Raw genomic sequence first — 26,756 nt, forward strand, 5'->3', positions numbered from 1 at the left:
TATAAGTAATTACATAAATTACATATACAACGAACTGACGGTTATACACAATAATAGTGTACTAGTTAAATTTAACTTACTTAGCCTTTAGGGATAAAATCTTAATTTTTATCGGTTAGAACGTCTTTCAAGAGCCGCGGCTGGCTACTTCCTTCATCACAGTAGCTCCTCAGTTGCCTTTATGACGCTGAATGAATGCCTCGTTTGCAGTAATCTCTAGTTTTTTTTTCTTTAATGATTAATCATTTAGTCTCTGCGTTTCAATTCGGCAGCCTCACATGAATTCATGAATTGCTGATGTTGTTGGTGGGTTTGTCTGTTTGTCATAACTACATACACTAAAACTGTAATAATAACAAGCGAGTTTCGTTTCACAGTGTAAAACTATAGTAAACTTACAAACTACGCGAATTCAATGTTCAAACTTGAAGTAGTACATCCACAGCTACAAATTCCAACCGAGGAATAAGATCAAGGATAGAATCCGTTCCTCGGACGCTGAATATATATCAAAATACCTTTACTCGCTGTAGACTGTTTTTGCTCCATGGAGATGAATATTGAAATTCGAAGTGCTAATTTAACCATCACTTCCGGTTACAATAGAGGAATTAAATCAGAGGTGAAACATTCTTGCGGTACTGAATCCATTTTAAAAAAATAAAAAGTAGTTACCAACTTCCGTTTTATCCTGATCAATATTGTAACCGAATAATGGTAGATTTTCACCATTTTCAGTTTCAACAGACAATTAAAAGTCCACACAAAACTCATTCTTGGGACGGAATCTGTTAATAATAATAATAATAATAATAATAATAATAATAATAATAATAATAATAATAATAATAATAATAATAATAATAATAATAATAAACGCTTTTCGAAATCACTTACCGTTTTTACCCTACAAAACTAAGTATTGAAACCGGAAGTAGTACTAGCAAATTTTAACCACTTCCGGTTTCATTAGTGCGTTACGAATGGCAATTTATATTTTCTTGAAACACTGAATTGATTGCAAAAGAACGCTTGCCACTATTTACTAGAGATGCAAAAAAGCCGGCTTTTTTGAATCGATGGTTTTTTTCACATAAAAAGCCGGCTTTTTTGGAAAAAAAGCGAGAATTTTGGAAATTTTGGCTTTTTTCATTTTCATGATTTTTCTATCTAAATAGCTTTCTTATAGTATATTCTATACTTAGATAAGAATTCCAGACCTAAATGCCATATTTCGCTCTAAAATTCACCATCAAGATGGATGGAGCACATGTTTTACGAATTAAAGCTAACATGAAGAATGTAGTATTTGAGGGCAATTTTAGAGGCTATTTAACTTTATTTTAACTTTTGAGTTATCGACATTTTTTCTTCTCGATATCATTTCAGTTTGTCGTCTGTTTCATTTCTAAGAGCTTAGTACTCTAGCTTCTAACGCAGAAGTTAAACTTACGTTTTTCTATATATCCGTCAAAGCGTACGTTTTTCAATATATCCGTCTAACCGTACTTCCACATTTCTGTTATACTGTAGCTGTGCAACGATTTAGCAATAATTTTCCGGATACAACCTTGAATACTAATTTATGCAAATAATCAGTAGCGGATTTAGAAACGTACTTTGGGACGGGTTTCTCTGATTGTTTCATTTTCTAAAATCTCCTAATTTTATTTGTAAGGAGCTTGAAGTTTATGAGTACAGGCATAACTAATACTGTATTTCGTTTCGTTTACATATTTAGCGATAATCTTCCGGATACAACATTGAAGATCATTTTATACTGAGAATCAGTGGCGGATTTAGAAAAGTATTTTGGGAGGGTTTTTTTCTTACTAATGTTTAGTTTTTCTAAACATTCGTAATTTTTATTTGACGGCAGCTTAAAGTTTATGAGTAAAGGCATAACTAATAGATATTTTGTTTGTTTTAGACATTCCGTAATTTTGGGGAACAGGCTTCAGTCCGAAAGACCGCCCCCCCTAACCCTCGCAAAACCGTCACTGCTGGTAATTAGTAATATTAACGATTTAAAAACAATAAGAAATGAAGTCAGCCAACTCACAGTACACGCACTATTTCTACTTCATAGATGGAATGAAGAAAAGTTTTGTCAGAATGGTCGAATGCTGAGTTGAATTCTCGATAGAAGCGCAAAAGCTCCAGTCAATCATGTTTGTTGTGCAGTTGTATTTATCTTAACTTAAATATATTCCGTAGTCCTTTCTTTGTGTGTGTGTGTTGGTGGGGTGGGGAGAGTTCCATAATGATATGAAGGGTGTGAGCCAAGAACATGGTAACTAACAAATTTTCAATTGCTGAGTTACGCAGCATCAGATAGGCAGCAACGCATACTGCTTCGTTTAATCCCTCATGTATAGATTTATGTGAAAAATCAGCTTTCCGACTTTCAAAATGGATTGTGCAGCTGAAAATTTCTAATTTCTTAAAATAGTAAAATTATGGGTTACCATGTTCTTATCTCACACCCTTCATGTTCAATCCCTCTTATTAAAAATACAGAAAACTTGAGGACTGAATAAACCGTGATGGTGCTTATATAAAACTGTAGAATTTCAAGAATATACAAAACCAAAAGCTCTAGGTGTGCAGCCTTTAAGTGTATCATATAAATCTAAGTATTTTTCTTATGTTTTATTTTAATTTTATTTTGTTCCAAAAAGAGGGTATGGAATATTTTGAAGTAAAAATACTACATAGAATTTTGCTACTTATTTGAGTATTTTTTTAAAAGAAGTATTTACTTTTAGGGTTGGCTGGTTTACACCAGCTGTTTTTCTTCCTTTTTTTAAAATAAACAACTGGTTTAAACCGAAAAAAAAGGTACGAAAAATGCGAATCGTGTGAACTTCATGGTGACGTTTCCATACATCAAACCATCTGCATTAGTTTTATTTCCTTTTCACCTTTTAATCAAGGTGTCCCATGTTCAATTCTCGGTCGAACCACAACCCTTCTTTCATGCGTAAACAAAGTAGCGGTTCGGATGTCACTTTAAGCGAGAGTCTTCTCCTTGATAACCTCGGTATTACGTAAGGATGTTAAACCTGAACATACGAAACGAAACTAAATTGTATATTTCTGCATGCCTGAATGCCTGTTGTTTTATAAAGAAGCCAAGGTTGCTTAAATATACTGATATAAATTGACAAAATTTATCGATTGCCTACGTAGCTTCCAACATTAGCTTGGATTGTACTTTCAATGATATGTACGCACTAAATTTGTAATTTAATACCTCAGTTTTAGCGTACTGATTATGATACGTTGACCTTTAAATTTTACATGCAAAGCAATAACAGGATTTTTTCGGTTATTGTTTTACATTTAGAGTAATGACGGGATTTTCCCGATGGCTACTGCGGGAGTTTCTCAATTTAAGAAATTTACTGACCGGACTTCTTTAAGCTTATGTGACCTCTTCCAGCATAACCCCGTTATTGCATAATAACACCAAGGCGAAACAAACTTATTTCTGTCAATATGTAATATAAATACATGAAGCAAAATATCTAAAACCCAAAAAAGCCTAGTTTAAACTCCCCCCCCCCAAAAAAAAACGGGTTTTTGGCATTTTCAAAAACAACCATGGCTCTTGCCAACCCTGCTTACTTTTGTATGTAGGAGGTTAAAAAAAATCTTATTATATACATTGGTTAATCCTTTGGAATTCATAATGTAAATATGTTGAGAAGTAAAACTGTTTGAAATTCATGGTTTATTTTCGAGGTTTTATATCATTATCGGCATCAACCACTAATTAAATGACTTTTTGTGTTGTAGAGAAGCGAAACAAAATCTGGTTTATCAATTTAAAGCAGAATTTTCAAAAAAGCCCAAAATTTCCCAAGCAAAAAAGCGAAGCAGAAAAAACCGAGTTTTTTTTCCAAAAAAGCCGGGTTTTTTCCGAGCCCTTGCATCTCTACTATTTACTATTCTTTTTGTTCTATGGATAAATGTTGAAACCGGTAATTCCTGATTTCTACCACTTCTGTTTTGAATAAAGAATTAACGAAGAAGATAGAATCTATTCTTGTGACGCAAAATCAATTGAAAAAAAAAAAAAACTACTCATCCTTTGCAGATTTTGCCCTATGGAAACCAGTATTGAAACCGGAAGCTATAGTAAACTCAAACCAATATATGCAATTCGCATTTACATTTGTATGAGACTCCCTTTTGGTAGACCTGTTCACCGCCCTCGTTAGTGAACCTCAACCTGGGTCTGGTGCATCCGCAGGGAGCAAGCACGTCATCGACGGTTGGAGGGTATGCGCATAAACGAGAATAGTGCAACAAACACTTGCTATCGCATTCACTCGCATATCTCTACTATAGCCCTTGTAATGGTTTTACACTACAAACATTACACTTACAAACATACAGTACTGATTTCCTACATTGTGCAAAAACGATCCGACAGTGGAAATTAATATTTCAAACAATCCTCTTTCATATGCACTCACTCATTTTAACTGTAAAATGACAATTTTTATGATAGACTAATCTTAACCAGTACCGAATATCGAATAGGTAAATGAAGAGTCTGATACAGATGTAGACGGTAAGTAGCAAGAAAATAAATAAAAATAATTTAATAAAAATAAAAAAATAAACAAAATAAAATAAAAAATAAAATAGGCCTAATAACATTCTCATTGTTTCGCTTGGTTTTCTATGTTTGCAGTCTCTTCTTTAAAACAGTCACTTGCAATCGACTTCCACCTATCAACAAGTATATAAAACATGATTCAATACTTCTATGATCGTGTACAAGTGATTTCAATTTTATTCGAGACTTTTGCGCCTTGAAACATATTCCTTTGAACGTGTATAAACAGCGTAAGTATCGTATTCAAAACCATCAAAGTACTGCAAGTACAAAAAAGATCGCTATAAAATTTTTATCTAACCTTCCTATTCCAAACACTAAAAATAAATAAATAAAATGGCTGTGTTAATTAAACACAATGGTTCTGTGTTACCCTAGTTACGGTAAATTTTGACACATGGCCAGGGGTGGATTTAGCACTAGGACCAACAGGCGCGAACGGGTCTGGAGGCACAACATTCTTTGGGACGCACTTTGGTCAAAAATTTAGTAAGCAAAAGGAAACAAAGCAGTTGTTTAATAATAATAATAATAATAATAATAATAATAAAAATAATAATAATAATAATAAAAGATTCAACTGAGAGTAAACGCTCTAAAAGTAATAATTCCTTTAAGTTTATTGGCTTCAAGAATTAGTGGTTGAAGTTAAGTGCAGTTTTAACGTTGTACTTGCAGTTACGTTTAGGCAGAGGCGTAAATGAGGGGCGGCAAAACATTAACACCTGCCCTGCACATATTTGGTGCTACTTAGCATTTTGGAGAAAGTTATTAAAATGGTAGGGAGTAAATGAATTACCTGGCATGATTAAAAGTCATTTTAGTAACGCGCGATTGGTGTTGTTTTATATCCAGTTTCCTTTCTTATTAAACGGACATGATTTATGAAAGATAATTAAATGTGGTATAAATTATTGCAGGGAATGAAGTATGGTCGGCGATGAAAAGGAACATTGTGCATGTAGGAACAACAGATGGAAGCACAAATGTAAATGTTGTCAGAAAATTCTTACGCTTACAAAACTACTTTCGTGGAAGATTACAGAAAATATAGTACGTTATTCGTTACTTGGTTTAAATGTCAAACACCCACGTTACGCTTTGCAAAAAGTAAAAATACAAATTCTTAATGTCAGTTACTAGTTATTTACGATACCCGTGCAAGGCAATGTCTATGTTAAAAATTACAGCATAGATATATCTATTTGATATACAGGATTTTGAGGCAGCTGCCATATCTTTTTAAGTTACTTTTCTTAGCAAATGAAATATTTCGCTGATCACTGACGAACAATAGAACTATTAGTTATAAAATGTGCTCAAAATTCAAAGCGGAGAATTTCACTGAGAATCGAATCCGAGACCCCTTGGGTTTTAAGTGTATTACAAGTAAAAATATCATAAAATATTACTTCACTGAATTGAAGAATTAGAGACAAGAAAATTTTAGAATGTATAACAAATGACGAGGGAAAAGAATTAAACCATTTAATTAGTGTGGGCATGTGCACAGGCATACTCCGTAGCTATTTGTGCCCTTGAGATTTTTCAATAATAACACACATAAATAAATAAATAAATACAAAGCGTGCATCTGAGGTGATTAGATTACAATCGGACACAATGTGGATCTATAACAACCAGAATTGCCAAACCACTTCCGCTGTCGCAACTTTATTCATGATAAAACTTGTGTCTTCACACTGAAATAATTATATACACACACATCCGTTGACAAGTGTGACTCAATTTAAATGACAAAAGCCATAAAAGAGTAAATCACTGGCTTATTCATCACCAGGGGGTCATTCCGTAATAGTTTGCGTTAACTCAGCCCAAAATTTACGATTTAGTTTGGGCCAATCCATATAGCAGTTGTAATACAACAGCGTTGCGTTGATATAAGTCAGAATTTTGTGACGACTGGTACGGGATGACCCTTCAGATCTCCAAACATTCTTAGGCGAAGAACCTCGATATTTTATAGCAATAATCTCCTTGTAATCTAGGCTGCAGATAAGATGGAATTTTAATAGATGGGACTTGTAAATAGGGGGGGAAAGCGGGAAGGGACGGAGAATCTTGAAAGTTTTTTTTTTTCGTTCTCCAGATTTTCGAAACTATCTCAAGTTGGGCTTAAAAATTTCATAGAAATAGCATCCTTATACCCTAGGCTGCAGAAGTCTTAAACGTTTCGTTACCGCTTTTCAGATCCGAAACTACTAAGCTGACGATAAGATGGAATTTTACGAAATGTCAATAATCATTTCTAAATTGATATCATTGTCTGATGTTCCTGGATTAGTGGATTTCGATGGATTTTGAAATGCAGTTCTACTTTGTATCTAAAAAATGCTCCAGCTATACTTACCTACATAATCCTAACACATTTTCTTTTAATATTATTATGCTAAGTCTATTTTAAAATGCGTGTAAAACATCGGGATCCTTGATATCAGACATCACATGCTTTACGTTGTAATTAATGTTTTATGGACTGGTAGTCGAGCCATAATCTTATACGAATATTCTTTCTCCTATTGCCAATCATCCTAATAATTTCATTTCAGTTCTCCAATTTCTAGCTTCTCACGAACCCAAGGAAAAAACACTGGCTACTCTACTGTTATTCATGATTTATTTAATGGATCGGTAAAAATACGTCTTGATGTGGAAAAAAGAAACGATATAATCCTACGTTTTGCATCTAATATAATGTGTCATTATGAAATTACAATTAAAAAAATATTTGTAACCATTAAAATCGTACGCAAAGACAAGAAAAAAGATAAGCTGAAGACAGACTGTAATATAGTATGGAAGCTTCTCAGTTGCGCCAAGTGACCTGCCAATAAGGGCAGAATAATTATCATGATTATTATTATTAGACTTCTAAACTATGATACGCAAAAGTGTCGAAAGTCTTATAGAACAAGTATGTCTGTCCGGCCGTCTGTCTGTCTGTCAACAGATATCAGAGAAAAACGGTAAGGGATATCGAAAAAGCGGTTTTTGCAATCGATTCAGTGTCCCAAGAACAGGTTTCACTTCCTCCGTTAATATTCTATTCAAACTGGAATAATTTCCGGTTTAAACGTTTATTGCCACAGAACTAAAACGGTAATGACGTTTTTTGCAATCGATTTCGCGTCTCAAGATAACATATCGTCACCACCCCGAACAATCTGTCGAAACAAGAAATGGTTTAAATTTACTATTACTTCTGGTTTCCACATTTATTGTCATAGAACTAAAACGGTAAAAGATAGCGTCAAGCGGTTTTTTAAAAAATTAAATCAGCGTCTCAAGACAACATATCGTCAACAATCTCAACACACTACCGAAACCAGAAGTGGTTTAAGTTTACTATTACTTCCGGTTTCAATAGTGGTTTCCATAAAGCAAAATCTGTAAAAGATATTGAGAAGTAGTTTTTTGCAATTGATTTAGTGTCATAAGAATAGGTTCTATCTAGTCCGTTAACCCTCCATTCAAACCGGAAGTGGTAGAAATCAGCGATTTCTGGTTTCAACGTTGATCGAAATACAAGAGAAACGGTAAGAGAATGATATCAATAAGTGTTTTTGCAATTCACTTAGCGTTTCAAGAGAACATACCATGACTATTCTAATATTCTACGGAAACTGGAAGTGGTTTGAATTAATAATTTCCGGTTTCAACGCTTATTGCCATAGAACAAAAACGGTAATAGATAACGACAAACTTTTTTTTTTTTTTTGCAGTTGATCCAGGGGTTTCAAGATAACATAAATTACCATCCGCAACACTCTAGTGAAACCAGAAATGGTTGAAATTTGCTAATATTACTTCCGGTTTCAATACTTAATTCTATAGAGCAAAAACACTAACAGATTTCGACAAGCGTTTATTTTTTTACACAGATTCAGCGACCCAAGATTGAGGTCTGTATCGACTTATCTGTTGAAACCGAAAGTGGTAAAAACCTATTGTGATGAAGGGAGTAAACCGTTGCGGCTCTTGAGGGAATTAGTAATAGGTAAAAATTAAAATTTTATTCCTAGAAGCTAAGGAAAAGATATTAACCTAATGCACTATTCTTGCTACATTAGGTAATTTTTACTTATCTTGTACCGACAAAATTTAAATTTTACCGACTGCGACTATCTTCAGGAGCCGTCACTGGAAGTAATGGACTCCGATTAAGAGAACCTACAACAATGGCGAAGAGGCTTATGTGTTGTTATAAATAATTCGAAACCTTATCTTCACCATTCGAATAATTAATACCTACTCGAATAATTATTCGTTATCCAAATAACTGTTCGAATAATTATTCCTTATTCAAATAATTCATCGAATAACTATTCCTTGTTTAAATATTTCTTCTAATAATTAACCAAATAATTTTTCGAATAATCGAAATTTATGAATTTGGACTACTCTAGAATCTTTCACGAGCAAAATAAGATGGTAGAAGCATTATATGAACTTTCTCTTCTACAAGTAATAGTAAGAGATAAAGAAAAACAACTGATTCTATTGGTGAGACTCTTATCAAACCTTGCTTATTTAAGACAACTAAAATTATTCATGGGGAAGAAAAAAAAAACCTTTTCAGACAATACTGTGAAACGTAGAATTAATGAAATGGCCTTGAATTTAAAAGATCGGGTAGCTAGAGAGGTTAAAAAAATCTCCATTTTTCGCCCTGCAGTGTAATGATTCTACGGACATAATCTCAGTGTTGTCATCTAATAGAGTGCTGTCGGTTTGTAAATGAAAAGAGGTTAATGGAAGAAATATTGTTTTCAAAAAGATTGAAGACATCATCCAAAGTTTTTTTTTTTTTTTTTTTTTTTATCATCAGTATCTGTTTAGTTGAAAATGATTTGTCTTGGGACAGAGTTGTAGGAATATGTACTCATGAAGCTCTCAGGAATGTTAGGTTCGCGGTCTGGATTTATGAAGTTAGCAAAAGACAGAAATCCTACAAGTATCGGTTCACAACGCTTAATTCACACGTAAGTCTTAGCTGCAAACACTTAACCATATAACCTGAAGCATGCATTATCATTGGCTATTAAAGTTGTTAATTTTGTAAAGTCAAATGCTCCGAATATTCGTCTCCTTGAGGCTTTGTGTGACGACCTCAGTGATGAACATAAAACTTTACTTTTTCATACCGAAGTTTGTTGGTTGTCGAAAGGTAATACGTTAAGTATGCTGTACGAGCTTAAATCAGATGTGGAAATATTTCTCCTAAATGTAGGAAAAGACGGACTTTATATTTCTTTTACAGATGACATATTTGTATTTTCTATTTCATATCGTGCTAACTTTTTTTGAAATATTACGACTTTTGGGTTTGTGCTATGAAGTTCAGTTATACCTACTACGGGTTTATCATAACTAACATTAATACTGACACAAACTAACAAGCAAACGAACAGAAGAAAAAATATCAAGGGATAATTTCCTATGAACTTATAATAAGTTCACAACAGTTTTCAAATAATTCTAAGTTACAGTGCATTTTTTTTTCAGTGTAACTGATTCTCACAGATAAACATATGAGAATTTGAAAAATCTTAATTTTACAAGATTATTTAAACCTTTCGGACTATTTTCTTTTTAAAATAACAACAAACTAACGTTAAGAAGAATGTTCTGAAATCCAATATTTTAATAAAGAACATTATAATGAAACTAAGGGGAAAATACATTTGTATATAATCCTGAAGGATTGCAACAGAAAACTGAATATTTATTTTCCGAAGACTGTACAAATCAAGGTCAAGAGGTCAATAACCTAAGCATCAGTTTATGAAACTGTATGTTGCATAAGATGGGATACTAGGAAGTATACAAGTTTTCGAATTAAGAAATATTCTGAAGCTGGATTTGCACAATATACAGTGAAACCTGTCTATGTTGGCCATCATCGGTTCCATCGAAAAGTGGCCAACTTAAACAGGTGGCCAACTTACAGAAAACAAGTGTGATTGGTGTATTTTCAGAATAGGAATTCTAGTATTACTTGATTGTAAAATTTTAATAAGCAGTGGCACGACAGCTACTCATAAATAATGTATATAGAGTAATCATAAAAATATACAGTACTAGAAAATATTACTATAGTATGTTTAATATATGTGCATACCTTTCTCTTCCTGAAAACTTATCTTGTACATTGGATTATTCGGACTGAACATAAACAATCATGAAATAGAAGCGTATGTACGCAGTTTATTGAAATTGATATTATAGCACACTGAGTTATTCAGATTCAAAACAAGAAAAGCTAAGTTATAAATTGAGAAATTCATATGCAATTTATATGACTTCTTTTCAGTTGTTACTGAATGGTGGTTCATTCTAGACGTATTTGTTTTATTTTTTTTGGCAGACATGTACATTCTAATATTGTATTTAACTACCCCTTGTTAATGAGCTAGAAGTGTTTCCCTCGGAGCAAAAGATGTTTTGAGAAAATCTTGAGGGAATTGGTATCTCAAACACTCCGCCGACAAGCCGACAGGTGCCAATAGTTGACAATTGAGATGGTTAGTTTTAACCTTACGAATTTTCCGGAATTACTAAAGCTCCCCACTGATGAGAGGAGTAGATATAGCTAATGGTTTTGCCAAAAAGGACAAGGTAAACAAATACGTACAACCATTTCCTGAATTCCCGTACGTGCTTTTTCTTATTCACAACTTCCTTCACTACCCCTTTATGAGGGTAGTGTTTTGGCCATTGACCTCCAAGAACAAATCGTGCGACTCTATGCTTCTCTGTGTCCAGTCACAAATACAGAACATCTGCCTCTCATATGGGAATTCGAAAGAATTAAGAAAAATAACAAAACTGTATTTTGCGTGGCCAAGATACGCAGGTAAAATTATCATTATCATCATAGGGTAAACATTGTTTCAGTGTGGCCAACTTCCAAGATATATAGGTGGCCAACTTATAGAGTAGTAAGTAACGAATGTCTTATGGGAAAATGCAGGTTCAAGACGAACTAGGCCAAGATAAGCAGGTGGCCAACTTAGAGAGCTGGCCAAGTTGACAGGTTTCACTGTATTTCGTTCAAAGCATTAGTTTCTAAAAGACACATGCCACTTATGAACTTCATATGAAAACTCTGCATGGTAAAACATAAACATACTGGTATTATTTAGACCAGTGCTATTCAACCTTTTTCTCTCGCGTACCCTAGACATAGATCGCCATCCAATTGTGTACCCCTGAAGCTGTTAAAAGGAAATTAAATCGAAATGAACTTATTAAACTTAATACACATATTCTGTTAATTAAAAAGGGAGACAAATAGAGACACCCAACAAAAGGATAATCAGTGTGTCAATCAAAAGACTATTTACAGGGTGATAAAGTGCATCCGAAAAAAAAAATAACATGGGAAATTCCAAAATATATGGAAGACATCCAGTTCTACTGAGGGGGATTTTTCCCCTTATCCTCCCTGATAATTCGCACTCAGGACAATGTTAAAAATTAAAAAAAAAAAACAAACTAAAAGTAACTTCAGAATTAACCTGTTAATAAGATGATTCAGCTTGTTTCAGGGACGCCAATAGGAAAGAAAAAAATGTCTTCAACTACGATCATTGAATAAACATTAGAGATATGCTTATTTTAGGATTACGTACCCCCCAAAACATCTTCGCGTACCCCAGGTTGAACAGTACTGATTTAGACTGTATAGAAATGTTAAGCATAAAACTATGATTACGATTAGTAATACATGTATTATAATTAATTATAAGATATTGAACATGGCCGACAATGCTTACAACCTACTTTTTCGGCCTCAGAACAGTTAAACAAGAATATTATAATACATTTGCTCTCTTTTCTGTAAACACCATTTCACTCAACTTTCAATGGCCTCGTTTAAGTCACTAATGCTTCCCGTTTTGCTGTCTTAGGGAATGATATTATTTTTTACATAGACATCAATGAATACCGATATAAAATTGTAAAGCAAAGAAGCGGTTAACGTTAATAGTACGTCAGAAGAGAGATAATATAAGAAAACTGCCTTTACAAAGTGTTTACTGTCTTGTCTAATTACCTGCCTTAGATATTTAGAACGATTCATTTTATCAGGGTCTTCATGTCATTGTATCTTTTAGTGATCATTATTATGTTTTTAATTATTGAGAAATAATTATTTATAACAGTAGTTACTAATAACATTGTTGGAAGTAACTATTATACTCAATGGTAGTTTGCTGGAAGGAAGGTTTTAGCATGACGTGGATCAAAACTCACCACATCAACCTTCTGAAACGTCTTGATTATCAATAAACAATTGCTTTTACTATCATTGATTCCATCTTTCACGTAAGAAGATTAAAGTGACATTGCTGTCCGCAAATACTGAGAAAGAATAACTGCCCATCCTGTTCCACGTTCTGCCTTTACTATATCTGTGAAATTATATGACTAAGTAAGCAGAAAGTAACGCTTAAAAAAAAAAAAAAAATCTTGTTTCGAAATGATTTACAAACCTACTTCAGTTAATTAACAGCTTATTAACTTTTTGTCCACTTATTTAAGATAAAAGCACGATCCACAACAATGCGTATGTTTGGGCAACATGATAAACAAACTTCTTTGTAGACAGAAATAACACTTTACATATTATTAACATATATATATATCTATATATCTATATCTATATATATATATATATATATATATATATATATATATATATATATATATATAAGAAACAAAAAAATCACTCACTCCAAAAATGAAATTTTGCTATAGCCATTGAGCAATACACAAAAGCAACACTTCTCCGTAACTTTTACACTGAAACACTTCACTATCACCAGTAAAAACAGCAGCTCATACGAACTGACCCTAACAGGATGGAAGACAGAAGCACACTGCCGGCGACGGGTGACGTTTTGAAGCACAAGGAAGACCGGTTCTTCAACCACGAGCCCACGCAACTGCCGAAAGAACTTTTCTTCTGCAGTATTATCTGTACAGTACTGTGATTAATGTTGACCATTATAGTAGAGGGGGGGGGGGAGCAACAACAAAATTTAAGTATGCACAAGAATGGACACATGATGGTTTGCGAAGAAGAGCTTCGTCACGCCACATTCCCTCTTCTTATTTATTGTGCAACACATGGTTAATGCACACCTTAAAAAAATAATAATAAAAAATCCATGTCATGAACAAAGTCCTTGAACTCCAATCCTTGCCGAACGAATTCGGGAAATACCTATATGTTCAAAACATTTTTCCTCATGACGTCTGTATTTCTCTCTCGCGCACAGCTTGAATTACTGTATGTTATTAATAGAAAGGAAACTAGCAAATTTAAACACTATATACGCCCAAACGACTTTTAAGATTCACAGACAACTACCGGATACGAGAAGTGTATCTTCAAGTGACATCAAATTTATTTGATAACTAGACAACATGTATACCACATGTTCTGTTTTGGTTACGAATGCTTCAAAATACCACTCACAAAAAACACTTACAGAAGATATGGTGATGGGTTGGCCTGCGCGGAAAGAATACAGCATTAAAATTACAAGTTTTCTTCTGAACTAACCAAAAACTCTGTCTACATTATCATCATAGAAAATTTTTCTTTTTTAAGCAGAACAGGAGATCTAGCACAGGAACAGCCAGAGAGAAAAGCATGCAAGCTAACGACCGATATCTGGAAGCTCTCAATAAGTTTTGTGTTGTCTTGAATATCGATAAATAGATTGATTCAGACATACGAAGAAACTTTTGTCTTGCATTTGGGGAAACAAGTAACAACTTTTTCTTAACCGGATATGGTGCTTGCAAAAAAAAAAAAAAAAAAAAAAAAAAAAAAAAAAAAAATCGACAGCGAAGTGTGTTATGCAAGATATTACTGTTCTTCTTATTGCTTCTACTGTCATGTGACAATAGTAAATCATGTATATGTAAAATAATAATAAGAATAAATTGTATTTATAAGTTTGAAGAAGTTTACGTTTTTGGATGTCACTGTGTTCATTTGCCCGGTGTATGAACACGTCCTAGAGGCAACACTGTTCAACATATCCAGATACATTTTAAACTTAAACCACCTTATGCAGAGTCGTTTTGACGAATGATTAGCGTCATGCTAAAGGCCTGACTACTGCACGAAACATATGTTAGTCGAACTCTTTAGTATAATACTAATCACGCGTCAGAATGACTCTGCATAAGGCCCAAAGAATTTTATGAGATTTTTTCCAGGAAGTTTTACAATTTTTCCTATCAATAAGAGTAATCTACTGCAAGGTAAAAATCGAAAATACAATTTTCTCGAAAGTAGTGGTAATGATTTTCTTTATATTTCATAAATCAATGTTTTAGAAACACCTTACAATTTGGGGTGCCAGACGGTTTTTGGACATAAAAATTGATGTCCGGCTTTGAACCCAAGCCGGATGCGCTTTTGTCCTCCTTTTTGAGTTTGGATATTAATTAATGAAACACGGCAACAAAGTTTCAAGATGCATAAAATATTGTCAGAATGGAGATAGGATAAATAAGTTGTCAGTACCATGACTTTATTAAATACCATGACTTAATGTATCATTAGTATTGCTGCCTGCTACAGAGTCATCATTTTGTAGTACTTTTCGCATTAGTTTACTTTAATAATGTATTAATTTCTATAATATTTTTTTCTTTTTAAATGTGCTGTTTGATATAATCTGGAAGCAAAGTTAAGTTTCAGTAAAAGCATTTTTTTAGTGATCTTTTAAAATCAAAGTGTCCTCCTTTTTGATTTTCCAAATCTGGCAACTCTACTTACAATATGGCGTAAGTAATTTCTCTTGAAAATAACTAGGAAAGGTATAGTTGAATCCTGTTGAGGAAGTGAGAATTACCCGACAAGTATTTACAGTAATACGTTTGACAATACTCTGTTGTTTGTTGAGACAGGAACTAAACAAGAAGATGAAACTTATTTGATAATTTTGAAGGATGAGTGAATTATTTGGAATTATATGATATTTGTTCGATATACATTAAACTCAGCTCGTGTCCATATGGAAAATTACATGAACAGCGAATATACAGTTATGATGCTTCTACTACTGTAGTTGTAAACGCTATGTTCACAGTAGACTATCTCTTATTTATTTATCTGAGAGCCTAACTTGCTTTAGATCTTGCAATCTATAAACATTTTCATATTTATGATCCAAAGATCAACATTCACAAAACTGCATGAGTACTTAGAAGTATCATTAATTACAGATATAAGGCAAATTCGGACAATTTCGTGACAATTACACAATTGACGATTACGACCTTATCCTAACAACGAGACGAAGACAAATGAATTCTCATAGAGTGTAATTCATGTAATGGAAGTCGTGAAAGGATACCAGCGTTCCGGAGAATTTTTGAAGAAACTAATTCAGAAGAACAGTTCGTTTCAGTGATATTGACCATCTGTGGGAAAATCCCACTTTTGTGGGATTTTTAACATTAATTTTTTAAATAAGGATAAAGGGAATCTTCATGGAAATTGGTAGCATATATGGGATTTTTCGTATATTTACTTAACCCGGCGGCACTGGCGCCAAGTCTCACAGACCCGTGCTCTCTCTCTCTCTCTCTCTCTCTTTTTTTTAACTCTGTTACTAGTAGTTGGCCATTAGTTTTGATTGGGATTCAAATTGAAAATTTTATTTTTCAATGGACCTTTCTGAACATGATTTATTACCTTGTGATAAAATAAAATTATCAACAAAAATTTTGAACAAAAATTATTAGGTAAAGATTTAAAATTTAATTGGGTCTGTGAGACTAGTCGGCAGTGCTCATGTCACATTGACAGGCGCCAGTGCCGCCGGGTTAATCGACACCAACAAAATTCTTGGGCACAAATAGACTTCAATAAACATTAAATCAGTGCCAATTGTCAAATTTTATTACTATAAAATCTATACTAGTATGGAAATGATTTACGCAGTGACTTGAGAATAATAATAATAATAATAATAATAATAATAATAATAATAATAATAATAATAATAATAATAATAATAATAATAATAATAATAATAATAATAATAAAGAATAGGGAACGTAGATTTACTGTGGTATTTAAAAAATAATGATAACAGAAGAACGCAAAATACCAAACGAGAAACAACCAACTTCCAAAACGTTTCACATGAAATGAATGCAGAATGAAGCTTATCTAGCTTCGTTACATTCAGAGAAGATTGCTGCATAAAAGCGTGATGGAATAGCATTCTGACAACAAACTGTACTTCTCGTCAACGTTTTCAATTATCTCTTTCAATAAAGGAAGATACTTATTTTCTATTCATAAGCTACTTAATACGTAGAAGATTGGAATTTACAGATAGTCTACTCATATATTGAAGGAAGTGTGTGGCATACAGTATCATACTTAATAAATTTTGAAAACTTTGTATAATTAGTAGGTATAGCGTGGTAAATTCAAGAGCAAATGAGAATCCTGCCTCTCGAGATGGGATTTTATATTGTTTCAGATTGGCATCACTGTTTTGTTTTCGAGTGAATACTTTGTGCTTGGAAGAGTTTGTGGGTGGAATTAGTCTAAAAGATAAGTGAAACAACCATTGTCTCAATCGATATACATTTTATTAATATATGTTACAGGTTCTCAAACAAATCTTTTGAAGAACATAAAAATGTAGTAAGTGAGCCAGATAATATACAAAACGATATTATATGAACTACTAACAGTTTTCAAGATCTTTAGTATAGTGTATATATTTGGATGCCCAACAATTATGACGTAATAAACAGCACACCCAAATTTCTGGCCTATAAAAAGGTTTGGGAACAGTTATTTGTTTGTTTAATATCATTTTGTGGATATTTCCTGACTCACCTTCAATATTTTTGATACTCTTCATTGTCTTTTACGTTATTCACTGAAATTTAGAAAAAAAAGTGGAAGTGAGCTTAGGGAGGAGCCTTAAGCTGGGTATTTGTTTTCTAAGTGCTCAAATTTTATATTAATTTATATTAACATTATTTATATTAATGTATTGCGGTACAATAAAAGTGTCTGCGAGATAGGTATCAAGTTAGTTTGCTGAATTGAGAGACCGTCGTGTTGATGCCTGTGAAGATATTTTCCCGTCATTTCCAGGGAAAAGGTGGTGGATTTCTTAGCAGAATTGTCACAGGAGATGAAACCTGCGTCCACTAACACCAATCTAAAACAAAGAGAGGAAGCAAGAACCGATAGCTTATCGCTAAAACCTAGGCTCAGAGCAGGCCATTGACAAAAACCGCAGTACACAACAGGATTCAGTCAGAACTAGAGAGAAAAGATATCTGAAAAAAAAACGGTTTTAAAAAACAGAGTTTTTGACGGCTTTTTACTTGGTAAATTTTGAGCTTTTAAAAAATGTTCCGTGCTTTCCACCTTTCGTTTTTCATTATAGTACAAAAAATATATTTAATTACTGTATTCTGAAGAAAAATCACGAAAAAAATTCTTAACCGAGGTGCGTAATCATGGGGTTAAACTATAAAAAGCGTTAACAATGACTTTTCTGAAAATGTAATAATTTTTGTAAAACAAAATTATTTAAAACCTATGAATAGACTAAAACTTCATTATTATTCAAGAATGAGGTAAACTCTCATTAAAATATATTGAAGGCTGTCAAAATTCGAAAGTGAGAAAGTTAAAGACACTGCCCAGAAGTTGCTTATTTTAAAGATTTTGACATGATATAACAGTAAAGAAAGTAGAAATTGCGTAAATAATGTAGATTTACTATTGTGTTAAATACCATACACTCAATAGGCGTTTATGGCTTTACTTTTGTAAAGGGAACTCATATTAGGTTGTAACAGAATATTTGAAGCTCATAATAAAGTGTTTCCCGAACGAAGGACAAGATGTAAGCTAAATTTTATACCACAACAAGAATGAATTCGTATCTGTTTGTTGATCTATGGTGCTTCTTTTCTTACCACTTAGTTTGAATTTAAGCAACAAGAAAAAAAAAAAAAATATTACAAGATATACAACTTCCAGGCAATAGGTAAGATGGTTAGGCAATAGGATCGTCTTAGCACATACATGATATGGTTAACAAATAAAGAGGGTGTTTTTGGTATTTTTGTAATTATTATTTTTTTGGTATTTTACAGGTATGAAAATATATACAGTTTTAAGTTTTGTTACAAATTGTGTCATTGTTCGTAAGTTACAACTATGAAACTTTTTAAATAGAATTATCTCGGCACATAAATGATATGGTTAAAAAATAAAAAAAGGTGCTTTTGGTATTTTTTGCAAATATTATTATTATTATTATTATTATTATTATTATTATTATTATTATTATTATTATTATTTGTGTTTTAGATGTACAGAAATATACAGTTTTACTGTTATCAGATTGTCTTTCCTCTGAAGTAGTAATGGCTAATTTCGGAATTCGGAAAATTTCCGATTTCGAAAGAATCTGGAATTCGGAAAAATTCCGGAAAGTGAAATTTCCGATTCCGGAAAATTTTGGCCATCGTTACTCTGGTGACAACTGTCAGACTTTAAAACTTTTTCAAATAATTATCTTTGTAAATATTGGGTATGCTTAAAAATAGAACTGGTGTAAAGTGTAGTTTTGGTATTACCACAATAATGTCACGGACGCTCATCGATATCATCGTTAATCTTTGTCCGTGATTGTACTTTTAGTTCAATATTCTTCAAAGGACATTCAACGAACAGCGAAAGGAAATGATGGATATTTCAAAACTAAATTGTGATTAATTAATGAATTCTTTATCTGTAAAACTGCTATGTAATTCCGTCTTTGAAATCGTTGCCAAGCACTGAAGTAAGCTAGCTTTCACAATTCAACATGTAAGATCCATGCATTGACAAATATGATGACAGAAGTGAATTTCAGAGGTTCACGTCTTTGCGTATTTCACCACGAGTACAGGAAGTTCCATAACCTCGTCTCGAGTCGAGTAACAAAACTACTGGGCTTTTCCAAAGTCAGAGCAGTAGTAGCTTCGAAGACATATCAGGAGGAACACCTTGTTACTAGTGTGGATCATATTGTTCATCTAGACAACATCAATAAGAAAGGTATGTACCTGTTTCATATTTGTCAATGCCTAGTCATGAGTCAGTGCTTGGGAAGTTTCAAATAGACACTACTGATCAAAATTACACACATTAAAATCATTCCCCACAGATCCTATTCTTTTATTTCAACCGAAATGATTAATGACGAATTTATTGGTGTACAAACTTATCGATGTCTAGATTATTAAGAAAGTTATTATTGCTATGACACCTCTTGCATACGTCCCGTTCTATGTAGATCATATATAACTCACAGCATAACCGCAATAATATATTTTTGTACTTTAACTACGACTTTCGACCTTTTTCCAATTGTACCATCGCTTACAACTATCAAACTTTTGTAACTTTTTATAGGATTAGCTTGCATTTACAAGGTATGATTAAATAACAAAAAAGGATACCTTTTTTGTAATAATCTTTTGGTTTTGTGAATGGAAAATATAGGCTTAGCAATGTAAGGAATTGAGTGATTATTACAAATCCTATCAACGGAAATAAGAAATAATAGACTAATGTACATAGATGAAAACAATAAACACACATACCAGTAGTACTTCTTAGAATTACATAGATTTACATACAAAATGTTGTGTCCTATATTTCACCGCTCATTCTTTTCATTGATGATATGATGTCTTCTTTTAATTTTGCTTTCAGTTACGTAAGTCCGGGCTGATTGGCTTCTAAGAGATGGAGCAGGAACTTCCCAGCTGATATTTTTTTAAATGATATCCAACAAAAGTCTTCATTTTTCGGCCAGTAGAATATAAAAGGCCCAGAGCGATTCATGAATTGCACTCTGACGTACATAAATAATAATTACAAAAATACCAAAAACACCCTTTTTATTTTGTAGCCATATCATGTATGTGCTAAGATGATCCTATAAAAAGGTTTCAAGAGTTTCACAATTGTAATTTACGAGCAATGACACAATTTACACCAAAACTTAAAACTGTATATTTCCGTACATGTAAAATACCATAAAAAAATATAATAATAATAATAATTACAAAAGTACCAAAAGCAACATTTTTATTTTTTGACCATTTCATGTATGTACTAAGACGATTCTATTTAAAACGCTTCAAAAGTTTCATAGTTGAAACTTACGAGCAATGGCACAATTTGAAACAAAACTTAAAACTGTATATTTCCGTACATAAAAAATAATATACAAAAATACAAAAAAAAACTTATTTTTTAAAACTATACCATGTACTACCATGAGCAAAATAAACGACGCGTCTCTTTATTTTGAAGTTTTTTGAAAATATCTCCGTTTTCTTTATATGTTCGAAATTTCGGAAGGTTTCCCCAGCAGGACAGGTTAATAACAAACCCGTTTTTAATATTTGTGTTAGATATTAGCTTAAAATAAAGAAATTAGAAGCAAAAAACATTAAATCGACAGAAATCTCGAGAATTACCAACTCTGCTAAAGTGGGAAATTTTCAAGAACACGAGGGAATTCTGCATTTCAACAAGAAGCAGCGACATCTATGTCATTGAGAGAAATGTGGATTAAATCTACAAACTAAACTTTTAACGAATATTTCTAGTATGTCTTATTATATGCATTATCTGCAAACTCCAAATATATGAATATATGCTAAGTATTAACATAAAGATAGATCAAATAGTGGAAATTATCTATGGAAAAGGACGAATTGGTAGGACGATCGTAATGAAATATACCGGAACAGGCTCAGTTCACGTAAAAAAACAAATAGCTCAGTTAGTTAAAGCAACGAGTCTGTATGCTGAAGGTAGCGGGTTCGATCCCGTAGAAGTGCCGTTATCATTTTTATCACTACACTACGGTTATTTTTTTTATTTTTTTATTTGGGAAAGAATCAAATTGTAACGTATGTGTAAAACTCATGACGATACCAAAAAAAGAAAAAAAACTGTTGTCCCACTTGCATTAGCGTCCCTAATTTTGTTTGCAAACAGTTTCGTAATTATTTCCCCTGTGCTCACTGCTCACCATATGCTCGCTGGCGCATAACGAATGTTTCCCAGTAAATGTTAATTCTAATTTGGAGAATTTTATAAAGTTTCACAATATTTCTCACTAGATAGTCTTCTATCTACGTGTTTGGATATTTTGATAACAGATTTCCCTATTAAATGTTTAATTTTCCCTAGATGTTTAATTACGGAAAAGTTTTACAATGTATTTGTATTGAATTGAAATTGTTTTGAATTTACTACATAAGGTAAGTAGACCGAAGGAGGAGAACTCAAGTAATTGATATTCTACGTAAAAGCAACCTATTGTAGAATGATGATGCTTCTTACCTTCAGCACATAATCTTTACGTTAGAGAGTCAGACAGAGAAAAATCCTGGTTTTTCCTCCTCTATGACCACCCATCTTAAACCTCTACATATCATTGTTCGTCTCACAAAATTTCGGTGCTCCAAAAACATTCAAATAATAATAATAATAATAATAATAATAATAATAATAATAATAATAATAATAATCCTGAATATGCCATCCTTACATAATGTAGGATATCTTAGTTTCCTAGTTTAGATCTTAAATATCTTAGTTTAAAATGCTTTCTTTAGTACTTATTTGAGCAACCATGTAGGAGGGGGTACGACTTTTTATTTTGCCCCTCTCATTTCAGTAGCCTTCCAACAGAAAGTAATTTTTGATAAGCAGGACAGACAAAATGAATAAGAAATATATTTACAGCATCCTCTCCCCTTTCATGATTGGAATATCACGTAATATTTTTTATTCTACGAAAGATGGCCCTGTGCGGTTAGGGGTAGGTAACTAAAAAAATACCTAATATATAGAGCCCCTTGATTGTAATATTACCGCTTCTTTATTTGTACGAGGGAGCCCCTACACAATCAAGGGTGACAAAAAGAATAGGAAGAGTGTCTATTGATTCCAGTGGTGGATCCAGCACGAACTCCTGGGGGAGGGGAGGGGAAGTGAAACATTCTTTTGATGATGTGAAGCTGTCACAAATTACCACTTAACTAAACTAAACAATAGTGGGGGGAACTGGAACCCAGTCAGTTTAAATTGATGTAAAAGTTTAATTTTTGGATTCATATTAAAGTTTTGGTTTCAAATGAGAAATTCAGTCCAAGTGGTCAATGATCAAATCTCGTGGGGCTCTTCAGTGTAGGCTAATACGGCCCCCTTATGAGAAAAGGCAAAATTATTAACATGTTTATAACTTTCGAATTTTTCGTCTATTTTAAAGAAATATTTTGCTTCGTATTAAAGTGTTGGTTCCAAATGACAAACTCAGTTCGAGTGGACAATGATCAAATCTCCGGGGGGTCTTCAGTATAGGGGGCTACGGCTCCCTTATGGGAAAAGGCAAAAATATGAAAATGCTTATAACTTCCGAATTTTCCGTCTATTTTAAAGAAATTATTGGCTTCATATTAAAGTCTTGGCTTCAAATGACAATTTCAGTCCGTGTGGACAATGATCAAATCTCGGAGGGCTCTTCGGTGTAGGGGTTTCGGCTTCTTTATGGGACAAGATTCACGTAGTTGATATTGCAAAATTGTTTTGTATATATAAGTGGAAACTTGCACCATTTGGTTAATTTTATCTCTTATGTTTTGCAGATTCATATTCCAAGCAATAGTTACTTCGCAGAGCTAAAAGAAGGCACTTACTAGTTTCATTAAAATGAAATGTCTTTTATGAGAGGAGCAGACGAACGAACAGGCACCCAAACGTTGGTTGAGTCGTACGGTTGAAACTCGTTAAGCTCGCTTCAATTATTATTATTATTATTATTATTATTATTATTATTATTATTATTATTATTATTATTATTATTATTATTATTATTATTAATAATAATAATAATAATAATAAAGCAGTGCAGGGACCTTTGGTGCAGGGGGTCCGTGGCTCGATTCCACTTCGTGCCAAGTGAAATTTGAGGTGGACAAATACCGTGTGCATGGGTATGTGTTTTCTTGAGATTTTCCATTTTCCTCCCACTTTCTTCATTTCACCATTTCATTCATCATCATTCTCCCTTAGCGTAGGTGCATAATCGTCCAACGTTAAACTAGATATTGCAATTTCAATAATAATAATAATAAAAATTAATTCAACTGAAAGGACTGTAATTTATGTGGACAGCAATTATCATAAATATGCAACCATTATAAAAACAATGCTTTCAGTAGAAAGATAATCCTTCCCAAGTGTTAACGAATGCGCACGAGATAAGACATGTCTCGAGAAAGAGACAAGACGCGCTTTGTGACATCCAAGATAATACGAGGCAAATGTTTTGGACACGAGATAGCTTGTAAAATGTCTCGTCTTGTCTGGAATGTCTCGAAAACAAAAGTCTAAGTTTTAAAATTATTTTTCAAGATCTATTCTCTCAGAAGTAGTTCTCTGCCTTAAAATTAATAACGACATTTGTGATTTTAAAAAAAGATAAACAATGCCTAAAGTTAATAGTTAACTTTTCGAAAAGAAGCTTCATTAAGGGTGAACCTGAAAGATGTCCACAAACTTCGGGAGGTGATTCGTGACATCAAAAGGAGACAAATGGTCCTCTTGCAGTTTTCGAATTCAGCTTCGTTGTCGAGATACAGGGTTGCCAACTGGTCGTGTTTGAGAAACTCACTGGGAATAAATTCAAGTCCAAGAATAAACTACTACTCATATATTTTTCAGGTCAATTGACTTATACCATGTTGTAAGGTCAAATATTTATTTATGAAGTGTGTACAAAATTCGCCAGGGTCTTTTCTGAGAAAATCGTCGAGAAAAAGTCACCTCCAAGAATAAACTACCCCTCGTAAATTTTTCTAAGAGAAATATCTGATACTGCAATATAGGGTTGTTAATTAAATATTGATTAATGAAAAATAAACAAAATTGTTAAAACCATTTTTGAGAAAATAGCGTTTTTCGATTTTCGGCTGTTTGTAAACCACACTTATTTTAGGTGGTAGGAAAAAATGGAAAAGCTCCTGTAAGAATACTAAGTAAACCCTAAGTTTAAAATTTGGTGTAGATAAGTTGAACGGTATGGCCTCTAGGCGAGTGCATATAAAAGTGTGCCGAACGGACGGACCGGAAGGACGGGTGTCGAAAAGTCACATTTTCGGCATGTAGACGCCATGAAACATGTAAATCCGTTGAAATCTGAATTTGATATTATTTTCACAATCACTATATTTTCTTCTCTCTTTTGTCGCTCGAAAAAGAAAAGCCTGAGTTTACCACAAAAAGCTAGGGAGTTTCTCAAAAAATATTCAATTACAGGGCCACCGCACTTAACTTTTTCAATTCAATTTCTTGACTGTGTTAGGCCGCAGTTGTTACTGAAGTGTGTATTTTGATAATACGAATAAAATTATCGTATTATTCAAATACATCGAATGTCAGATTATCGAATAAAAAACTTCGATTGAAGAAAATCCATACTACAAAACTAACTCACACTTTGAGCACATTTTCATTAGACATATAATAGACCAATTAATGCAATCATTGTTTATGAAATATGAAAAGAATCAAATGAGTCACTTTGGGAAAGTCGTTCAAAAAGAACACGTCAGGAGTAACCTACCTCTTGTGAATTGTTTCGAACAATGAGTTAAGATATACTTTTGGTTATTAATGAAATATTTATTTGCGAAATTTGAACAAAATCGCCTGTCGTTCGAGAAAATTGTCGGGGAAAAAACCTTGACCCCAAAAATAAACTATCCGTTGTAATTGTTTTTCCTAGAAATGACTTATACTAAAATATAGGGTTATTAATGAAATAATTATTTATGAATTATCAATAAAATTGTCCGAGTAATTTTTGAGAAAATCGTGAGGGAAAAATAACTCCCCGAATAAACTATCTTTTGAGGATTCTTTCAGGGTAAGCGAGTTATTCCATATTACTAGGTTTTTAATGAAATATTTATTTCTGAGTACGAACAAAATTGCTTGACTCATTTTTGAGAAAACTGTGGAGGATAAACACCCCCAAGAGTAAACTACCCCTCGCATATTTTTTCAGGACAAACGAGTTTTGCCATATTGTTCGGTTATTAACGAAATATTTATTTTTGAAATATGAATAAACTCTTTTGAGTCGTTTTTGAGAAAATCGCCCAGACAACACTCCACCAAGAATAAACTACCCCTCGCATTTTTAAAGGACAAACGAGTTATGCCATATTGATAAGTTATTAATGAAATCTTTATTTATGAAATATGAACGAAAACATTTGAGTCCATTTGAGAAAATCACTGAGAAAAAACTCACCCCCTTAGTATAAACTACCCCTTGTAGATTTTTCTCATATAAATGCCTTATACCACAAAATAGGGTTGCTAATTAAATATTGATTTATAAAAAAAGAAAGAAAACAAGATCGTTAGAGCCAGTTATGAGAAAATATCTTTTTTTATTTTCATCGTACAGGAAACTACCCTTGTTTTGGGAGTAGGAGGGAAATAAAAAAAACTATAGGAAATATTATGAAAATCTTAAACTAAAATTTGGTGCAGATAAGTTGAACATACCGTAAATTTTTCAACTAATTTACGGTATGTTCAAGTATGGCTTCTAGGCGAGGTATGGCTTCTAGGCGAGTGCACAGAAAAGTGTAGCGAACGGACGGACGAACTGATGGACATGTATCGAAAAATAACTTTTTCGGTGTTAGGGGCTATAATACGTGTAAATTCGTTGAAATCTCAAATTTGATTTTTTTTCGAACACCATACTTTCTTCTCTCATTTGTCACTTCAAAGTAAAAGGAACTCAGAACTACAGATAAAAGACACCTACTTTTACACATAGACATTTATTGATTTAAAACTGTTTTAGTTTGTGTCATTTCACTTCCAGTTGAAAGGTTTTACAATGATTAACGGCATACCAATGACGAGACGGAAGTTTTCAGGAAGTAAATGGATTCAGAAGTCTAGACTGCATTACAGCCTGTTTTTATTTCTGCAATT

The 26,756-nt window shown here is 33.0% G+C and overlaps 2 protein-coding genes across 3 annotated transcripts in view; both read right to left on the minus strand.

The window, feature by feature from the left end:
* LOC145663781 (uncharacterized) overlaps positions 1–13,692 on the minus strand; it is a 56,697-nt gene extending 43,005 nt beyond the window's left edge. The window contains exon 1 of the mRNA XM_081729869.1: positions 13,391–13,692. The gene's annotated coding sequence lies outside the window, so the exon portion shown is untranslated. The remainder of the gene's footprint in view (positions 1–13,390) is intronic.
* mRpS9 (mitochondrial ribosomal protein S9) overlaps positions 1–26,756 on the minus strand; it is a 430,030-nt gene that overhangs the window by 74,154 nt on the left and 329,120 nt on the right. The gene's annotated exons all lie outside the window — the stretch shown is intronic.

The sequence above is a fragment of the Thermobia domestica genome, chromosome 1, assembly GCF_964235325.1.
Source record: "Thermobia domestica chromosome 1, izTheDome1.hap1.1, whole genome shotgun sequence".
Classification (NCBI taxonomy): domain Eukaryota; kingdom Metazoa; phylum Arthropoda; class Insecta; order Zygentoma; family Lepismatidae; genus Thermobia; species Thermobia domestica.